The sequence below is a fragment of the Procambarus clarkii genome, chromosome 69, assembly GCF_040958095.1.
Source record: "Procambarus clarkii isolate CNS0578487 chromosome 69, FALCON_Pclarkii_2.0, whole genome shotgun sequence".
NCBI classification, from domain to species: domain Eukaryota; kingdom Metazoa; phylum Arthropoda; class Malacostraca; order Decapoda; family Cambaridae; genus Procambarus; species Procambarus clarkii.
In genome coordinates, this window is record NC_091218.1 from 5639537 (window position 1) to 5649583 (window position 10047).

General features: G+C 38.4%; 1 protein-coding gene across 1 annotated transcript in view; it reads right to left on the minus strand.

The window, feature by feature from the left end:
* Positions 1 to 9417, minus strand: part of LOC138355796 (tripartite motif-containing protein 59-like) — a 45202-nt gene extending 35785 nt beyond the window's left edge. Inside the window, exon 1 of the mRNA XM_069311323.1 lies at positions 9182 to 9417. The gene's annotated coding sequence lies outside the window, so the exon portion shown is untranslated. The remainder of the gene's footprint in view (positions 1 to 9181) is intronic.
* Positions 9418 to 10047: the final 630 nt, after the last annotated feature.

The following is a 10047-nucleotide window of genomic DNA, read 5'->3' on the forward strand; positions in this document are numbered from 1 at the left end:
TTCATTGTCGATAACTTCAACTTCAATTATCTCTAAAACTAGAATTTCAACTTTGAGTCAGTTTTAAAAAATCCAGTTTCTGACCAATTCTCACCATTTTTACATATAATGTGCACAGCTGTTTCTTTTACAATCCTATTAGAATGGATTTTTCCCAAACCCTAAATGTTTGGATTTATCAATTTTTTTTCTAAGTGTGGCATATAATTCAAATGCCACATTGACAATTTTTTTTACAATAAACTAAACTGAAAACATACATTCTAAATCTATGAAAATGAAGATCATATACTATTCTGAGAGCATAATAACACCAAAGGAATAATTGGTGATAGTTTATATTTTTGCAGCGGATTTAAAAATCTGATGTTCTCAATATTCAATTTTATAATTATTTTTTATTTTCTTATCTTTTAACCCTTCAATTGCGCATCGCATCATATGATGCTTTGACCGACTTGCAGTAAATTGTGCATTGCATCATGTGATGCTTTGGAGTACTACGCAAGATTTAAAAGGCCGTGGATACACGGGGATCACCACACCTTCATCAGGGCTCTTGTAAACAGACGCCATTTTAAAAAAAATCGTGGGCCAAACTCCCATGTGTTAGGGGCCTCAGTATTGAGTGAGCAACCAAGCCTGACGCACGCAGCATGAACTCACAGCACTGCTGTTCAGCTTGTGACGACAGCATCGCCTAAAAATGCCATAATATTCTTGTTCATGCTATTATGTAGCGATGATATTATTACAGAAACCCCTGACTGTCATAAAACTGACCAGGGTTCTGATAATAGCAGGATTGTGGTGATATTTAGCGCTGTGCGCCATGGAGGGAGGAGTAATGCTGTGGGAAGGGAGGGTAGTGGCGTTATCTTCTGACTGTGTGGCCACCTTTTATTGACTGCACTCACCATACCAGCTTAGTGGTTCGCTATGGTGAACACAAATGCAGATACTTATATATAACATGTGTATAGAGGATATAAACAGCGAGAGGAGTAGGTTGGGAACCGCTATTTTGGTGAGGGAGGAGCGTCGTCTGCAGGACTTATCATGTTGTTTACTGATGACCACAATGGTCTTTGGGCACCATACCAGTTTACTTGTACAAGTATGGTGAATAAAACAGGTAGATATTTATATATAATGTGTGTATATAGCGTAATAGCACCACAAACAGTATTGTTGTAGGAGAAATATTAGTGCGTCTGGCCTTGAGGGTGGTAGCCATCAGCTGACTGTGAGGTCCTACGTCTTTGTGCCTTTACTCACCATACAAGCTTAGATGTACAGTTATGGTGAACAAAACATGCAAATACTTATATATAACCTGTGTATATAGTGTAATAACCGACAAAGTATTTGCTCACTGTTTGATGAACATAATTGAATCAACAATATGCACACCATATTTTTGAGTACAGCGATGATTCACTCATTTTATTATACAGGGGTACCTCAGTTTAAGAGTTTAATTCGTTCCAGGAGACGGCTCGTATTCCGAAAACTCGTATTCCGAAGCTAATTTCCCCATAAGAAATAATGGGAAATGAATTAATCCGTTCCTGACTACCCCAAAAACCCCACATCAAACTAAATTTTTATACCTAATTCATCTAAATAAACCTACAAAACTATGTTCAAGTTATTACTTACCTTGCTGTTGAATGCTGTAGGCGTATGGAAGATGGTGAGGAGGTGGGAGGAAGAGAGGAGTTACTGTTTGGAAGGGAAGTCCCCTTCCATTATCACATCAGGCAGTGAGGACTTCACTGGTATGCACACTCTGGCACATTTTGCCTGCATACCACTTAGACTTGCTTGTTTTACTAAGAATTTGTCTAATGACACTTGTTTTTCCCTACATTTTAACACTTGTCTGTAGTAAGACATCACAATATCATTTAAAAGGTCAATGCAATGGCCTGCTACAGCTTTATCTGGGCGAGTTTTTTCAACAAAACTTTGCAGTTCTTACCATACTTCACACATTTTCTTAATCAAGAAGGGACATCCTCTACTGCCTCTACTCACAGCTATTTTCTTAGGTTGAACCTTACCAATGGCTTTCTTGAGACCCATGGCAAGATATATAATGACAACTTTTATGCTCAAATGGCCAAAAAAACGATAAAAAACTGTATATCCTTGTGAAGAATTCAGGTGGGATAGTCACTGGACACAAGACACTGGTAAACTGAGGCGCGATCGCCATGCCACCACGCGCCAGTCGGCCTGTACACATATCAACAAAATCGCGTTCCGAGGTAACTCTCGCCTTCCGAGACATATTTTCCGAGGAAATCCTGCTCGTATTCCAAAAAACTCGCATACAGGGATACTCGTGTTCCGAGGTACCACTGTATAAATATATCACACTACACACTATTGAATAATATTACAGCAAAAAAACTATGAAAAATCAATCAGAGACATTGAAATAATTAGGTAATTATCTCTTTGTGGCAACTCCGGCCTGACAGCTGGCGATCAACAGACCGCCTGGGACGCATGCTGAGTCAGCGCCTATTTTTTGCCAGAATTCCCCGCCCTATAGCGGGCAATATATGCTACTTACGATTTTTTTATTATTTTTCTCGAGATCAGTGAACACAAATTAACAGGTTAGGAAGAAAAAATAATTTTTTTTTTTTTTTTTTTTGGTATGCGCCTGTGGGTGTCAAATGGTATATAGCTATGTGCCATTTAAGGGTTAAGTTACGTTTGTGATCATTTAGACAAAGTTGCAGGATTTGCTAGTATGCACAAAAAATTGGAAAGCATTAGAGCAAATTTGAGAAACTGTACTTTGCCATCAGGTCCTGTCGTAAATGCTCCCGAAATATGGTGTATATGGTCCCGAAACACTATGGGTGCTAGTGACTTTACAAGAATGGTAATTTAACTTAATTTCTAAATTCTCTGTTAACCCCCCAATATATCTTCTTGTAAATAAATAAATAAATATGTATGCCATGCACAGCTTAAGGGTTAATACAGAACTGTACTGTATAAAATGTATAAAACTTCAAACTAACAATAATAATATTTTAAATAAAACAATTTGTAAGTTAATTCTATTAGAAATGCAGCTGAAAGACTTGCTGTGAAGTTAAACATAGACAATTTCAAGGCTAGCACTGAATAGTATGTTGATTTAAAGAGAGGCAATGCATCATTAACAAGAAAATTTGTGGCGAGGCATTAAGTGCAGGTGTTGGAAGTGCTAATGCATATAAGCATAAACTTTCTCAGCACATGATATCTAATAATCTAAGCTGATTTTAAGTGTACAAAGCAGATGAAACAGGCTTTAACTGAAAGATATGTATATAATAAGATACATGATATTTAACTGAAACTATATATTATGAAAGATATTGTAATGAAACTCACAACAAAGAAACAATCTAAGATTCAAAAGTTTTTGGTATGGTTTCACAGTAGGCCTACAGGACCAGCACCCAGCACTAGCAAGGACTCACCTTCCGAGGATGCCCAGGCAACTAGACCAGCACCCAGCACTAGCAAGGTCAAACCTTCTAAGGATGCCCAGGCAACTGGACCAGCACCCAGCACTAGCAAGGACTCACCTTCTGAGGATGCTCAGGCAACTGGACCAGCACCCAGCACTAGCCATAACTTGCCTGGGAGTACCAATTGAGCTGTACAGTACAGTTCTAATGACATTAAATGTACAAAGTGTAGTTTAAATGATATAAGTGTACTGCAGTAGTGTGATTCTAGTGGTCTGTACTTTATGTACAGACTGTAGTGTATAATGTACATTTGTTAGAAAAGTTACTGTTCTTTAAACAATTTATATTCATGTGTGTGGCACTCTCAGGATATTAAGGCTAACCAAGTTTGCACTACAAAACTCAACTGGTAGGGTAAGTACAGTACTGTAACGTGCAATATCAATTTATTTCATTGCAATTCAAATTCTTTGTTATTTAAATTTTTCAAAAGGCAAATGTGTACTGGCATATGTATTATTAGCTTTTTTTTTTGGGGGGGGAAGGGGGATGCTGGGGCCGGATTGATGGAATGAATTCCACACTGAAATGAATCGGCTACGCCCCCATATAGCTCGTTCAAGCGAGGGCACACTGTATTACTCATATAATTTCTACATTTACTGTCTACATTTAATGTCATTTAATTTCATGCATTTCTTTGATAAAGTGTTTACTCGTGTCCTTTATGATCTTGGTTATTTGTAAGTGTTGGGACCATTAACCTTAAATTATAGTATGTTTATGTTACTCTATGTTGTGATATGTTCCAAGAAAATGTCATGAGGAGCCGTTCTAAATTACCCCTTCTATTTCCATTCTGTAATTAATGTAAATAAACTACTGTACTGTTGCTAGAACTACTGACTCCATAATGTAATAATCTATGCCTGTACTCTGACTATACTCTGTACCTGTAAAGTAAGGCTGTAAAGTACCTGTACACATTTTTTGTCAATTTTACTGTAAATTATCTACTTAAAATTATCTGTTAGTTTAAGGACTTCCCCGAAACTCTATGCGTGCTAATGGCTTTACAAGAATGTAAAATCAACTTCATTTCTATGTTCTCTCTTAACCCCCAATGTACCTTCTTGTATATAAATAAATAAATAAATAAATGCTTGTCATCCTTATGAATCACCTTTGTATTAATATTTTATTTTTCTTGAACATTCTCATTTTGTTAGCTTGCTTCTCTTATAGTATTAAGTGTTTTACCCCATCACAACATTAAATAAAAAATTTCTATTTTACTCTTTAATTTTGCCCGAAACTCTTAGTGGCTTCATTAGTATGTGTAACTGCTGTCCCTTCAATTGAACAATACTCTAATTATACATAGAAATCACAATAGTGTGATGCATTAAATTTATTTATTTATTTATTTATTTATTTATTTATTTATTTATTTATTTATTTATTTATTTATTTATTTATTTATTTATATACAAGAAGGTACATTGGGTTTGTGAGAATACATAGCATGGTATTTACAATCTTGTAAAGCCACTAGTCTCGCAGCTTTTTGGGCAGGTCCTTAATCTAACAGATAATTTTAAGTAGGTAAATTCTATCGGAATTAATAAAATGATAATAGATACATTGCAAGAAAGAAAAAAAAAATGAGATGAGAGAGATTAGTGGGAATATTAAAGCACATTGGTATATTAAAGTTCAGATTGATTGCATTGACAGCTCGATTGGTAATTTAAACAAAGATTAATAGGCACCATACAGCAAATTGAAAGCACATATAAGAAGACAGCAATGATCACACCGGTAAAGTTGTTTGGATTGGGTACATGAAGATTGGGAGATTGGGTAGCACTAGATGCAGTGCAATTTTAAAGCAACAAGGTAGAAAACTATGAAGATGAAATTAGGTACTTTTTAGTTTTGTTTTTGAATGACACAAAAGTTGGACAGCTTTTCAATTCATTAGGGAGTGAGTTCCATAGACTAGGTCCCTTTATTTGCATAGATTGTTTTCACAGATTAAGTTTGACTCTGGGGATATCAAAGAGATATTTATTTCTGTTGTGGTGATAATGGGTCCTATTACATCTCTCCAGGGAGAGTTTAAGAACAGGATTTGCATTTAAGAACAGGGTTTTGTAAATGTAGTTGACAGAAGAGAATGTGTGGAGTGAGATTATGTTTAGCATTTTTAGGGAGTTTAACAAGGGGACTGAGTACTGAGTGTTGTCTGAAAACAGAATTTGTTATTATTCTGATAGCAGATTTTTGCTCGGGGATGATGGACCTGAGGTGATTTGCAGTGGTTGAACCCCATGCACAGATACCATAATTAAGATAGAGATAGATTAATGCATAATATAGTGAGATGAGGGCAGTTAGGTACATAGTATCTGATTTTAGAGAGTATACCAACTGCTTTAGAGACTTTCTTTGTTATGTGTTGTATGTAGGTGCTGAAGTCAAGTCTCTTATCTAGGAATAGGCCAAGAAACTTTCCATCATTTTTATTACTTATGTTAACATTGTCTATCTGAGGCTGAATTGCATTTGTTGATTTGCTTCCAAATAAGATGTAGTAGGTCTTTTCTATGTTAAATGTTAGTTTGTTGGTTGACATCCATAAGTGGACATTTTTTTAGTTCATTATTAACAGCATTATTTAGTGTATGTGTTTTGGGGTTAGAGTAGATGAGGGTAGTATCATCAGCAAACAATATAGGTTTCAGAATGTTGGTGACATTAAGCAGACCATTGATGTATATAAGAAATAGGAGAGGTCCCAAGATGCTGTCCTGTGGCACACCAATGGTTATTGGTAGAGTGGGAGAGGTTATATCATTGATGGCTACACATTGGTGTCTATCACTAAGATAGGATTGGATCTAGTCCAGGGCATGACCTCAGATTCCATAATGATGCAGTTTACATAAGAGGTAGTTGTGATTAACAGTATCAAAGGCCTTTCTCAGGTCAATGAAGAGTCCAATCGGAAACTCATTTTTGTCAAGGGCTGAGAAAATTACATCAAGGAGACTAATAATTGCGTCGTTAGTACTCTTTTGGGAGCGGAAGCCAAACTGACAGGGGCCGCGTATGTCGAATTTTACGAGGTAGGAGTACAGCTGTTTGTAGATAATTTTTTCAAATATTTTTGATAGTACGGGTAGGTTTGATATGAACAAATTTGAAATGAGTTTGTTTGTTTCATTTCAAGTTTGAAATGAACAAATCCACAAGAGCCGTGACGAGCGTTCAAATCTACGTCCGAGAGTGTGTAATGAAGGAAGGGCGAAGAGGTAGAACAGCTTATTGACAGAGCTCAGGTGCATGGGGGAATTGTGTAAAAACCTAGTTTGTGTCTCGGAGAGACTGCAGGATCCGTGGTAGGTCAAGTTGATTTCTCGGTTGCAATTCTTATCCATGTCGTAGCTCAGTTGATTAACCACCATGCTGCGCCGAGTTTATTGTGAAATTCCCCCTGTGCGCATGAAATAAAGTGTCCCCAAAAATTTATTTTTTCTTCATAAAATGATAAATTCCCTTCCCTGAACATGTCTATGTAAAAATAAGTACCAAATTCCACTTACTTTGGCTCTGGGGACGTGGACAAGGTGCGTTGTGATGTCATCAGGGGCTGGTCGCCCGTGCGTGACACGCCCAGACACGGTCGCCCGGGCCATTCAAGCACCAGATGTTGGCACAAAAATATTTTCAATTATCTGTTTTATGTATTTCCAATGCAGTTTTATTTGTTTGTTTTTTTATCATATATGATGCATATTTGTATCCTTTACAATATGTATACAGTAGAATGTTCATAATGTTCCATGAAACTGTGATACATGTGTCAGCAATGTGTCCACAATAAATGTTTATTGTCGCAATAATACTTTTTAAAAATTCACTAAAATTACAATATGTACAGTTTCACACACTACACAGTAACACACTGTATTACACACTCAGTACTTTGGTAGTGAGTAATAATCAACGAAGTAGTCCAGGGTACACAGTGCGACTTCGCTCTCGTTGCACCAGGTACAGATAGAATTTTGCTTCCTGTTTCTTTGTTCTGTGTGCTTGCAAATAATGCACTCATGTACACCCTTGGCATTAGTACCTGTAGGTGGTATGTAGCCAAGCTTGTAAAACATAAGGTAGTCTTGCAAAGATTACAGGGAAAGATCAATTTGTAAGGTAGTCGTGAAAAGATCGCCTTGTAAGGTCCCAAACAGGAAGAAATTCAGCCAGCCTCAAAGAGTGTCCATCAGTCTGGAAGAGATTCAGCAAGCCTCAAAGAGTGTCCGTCAGTAAAGAAGAGATTCAGCTATTCTTGAAAATATCTATGGAAAACACAACCATGGAAGCCGCTAACACTGTTTATCTATGCAACTTGTATCAGATGCATCATCACTGAACACAGAAAACGATTCATCTATGTATCATCTAAATAAATTGGAGATAGCATAGGTGGGCAAGGGTGGCGCTCAGAGCTACAACTTGATACGCTCGCTGTATTGTCCTCATAGGTGCTGGATCACTTGCATCTGACCTTTGTGTTAGGTTCTTATTGCACCTAGCTTCACAAATATTATGACTCTTATATTCTTCAAACATTAAGGCTTGAGTTTCACCGACAAAGCGCGATCTTTCAACTCCGCGTCGGACAGGTGTTTGGGAGCCAGAGGTGCGTGCGCCACTCATGGTTGCTCAGTCAGTACTAACCCAGCCAGCAGCCCTAGGGCATAAGGGGAATTTTTTCCAAGATGGCTGCCTCTCACTGGAGGTCCTAAGAGTCCATTTCGTACACAACGAACCTCGCACACATTTAGAATGGGTACGAAAAAATCAAACTGAGTATTCTTGGTTGGCGCAGTTAAGTGGTTAAGGATCGTCTGGGATCTTCTCGGATGTAGGTTCAAACCCTTGTCATGGCCCTTGTGGATTTATTCATTTATTACTCTTATGTTCTTTGTACACACACTCTTTTGAATAAATAATAATAATATTATTACTGTATTAATATTATTATTATCATTTACTCACAGAAAATCACACTAACGTGATATACATCAATGAGAAAATTCACTCGGGCTGTGAGGCGATGCGAACCTGCAATGTTTGCGTCACCTCACAGCCCCAGTGGATCGTTCATTGATGTATATCTCCTTAGTGCGATTGTCAGTGTAGTATCTGAAGTTGGGCGTACAGTGTTCAACTACAACACTTTACCCCTTCACCTGAGTGCTTGGGAGGGTCTTACGTAAAACTTGGACTGGCTTCAAGTCTTCCTGTGATATAAGGATATCACAGACTTCCTGTGACATCAGTAGAAATCTGAGTGTAAGACTTTTAGGAAGTCAGTGGTGGTACAGTGGTAGAGTATGCGGCTGGCAATGCCTTGGTCGTGGGTTTGTGACACCACACAGTCCCAGTGGATTTTCTCATTATTATTATTATTCTTATTCTTATTATTCGATAGGCCAATGTCCACACCCCAACAATGCCATAGGCTTATAATTTACCCCAACAATGCTATAGGCTTATAATTTACCTCAACAATTCCATAGGCCTACGTCTACATCCCAACAATGCCATAGGCCTATTTCCACACCCCAACAATTGCATGTTGGGGTGTAAGACAATGGTGGAGCAGAAAGTACTCCAGTACTTACGGAGGATGATGAGAGTGCGAGGAACAAGGTGGTCAGGTGGAGCCAGGTGACTCCTTCCTTCAACAGTTTTGTCTCTCCCTCGTGATATATCCTCAATGTCTTCAGTGTGTCTTCTTCACCACACACTTACACTGCCATAAGTGTCCTGAGAGTACTGTGGGAGGGACAATTTGGCGGGTATTGTGGACACAGGTCTTTACGACAGGCGAACCTAACGAGTCGTGGAGACTCTATAGCAATCTTTGTTGTGATGACGTCACTCGCTCGCTCGCTTACCCGCCACGGTGCTCTTCCCATTTTCTTTGGTTACTGATCTTTGCCGATGTTTAATTAACCTGAGAGCAACTAATATTGGTGGCCTCAACGAGAACAGGAAGTTGGCGGCTTGTCAAAGGTCCTACCCATTTGTCTGGATGATTTTTTCTATCTGTATTTTAAAACCCAGTAGAGTTTTGGCGTTTACCTTACCTACTCTCTGGCGGGTAGGCTGTTCCACGGGTTTACAACCATACGGGGTGAAAAAGCCTCTCCTGTTTTCTGTTCTACATTGTGGCTTGTTGAGCTTGAACCCGTTGCTCCTCGTTCGTGTTACATCTGACCTTTTGAAGAAAGTGTCCGGATCGACATCGTCCAAATTGTTTAGTATTTTAAGTGTTTCGATGAGCTCCGCCCTGTCATGCCTGGTTTGCAGTGTTGTTTGGCCAGTGGCCCTCAACCCTTTCTGATACGAGAGATGACTAAGCTCTGGTATGATTTTTGTTGCCCGGTGTTGCATCTTCTCCAGAGCAGCTATGTCTTTCTGAAGATAAGGTCTCAATGCCTGTATGCAATAATCCAGGTGGGGACGCACCAGAGACTTATACAAT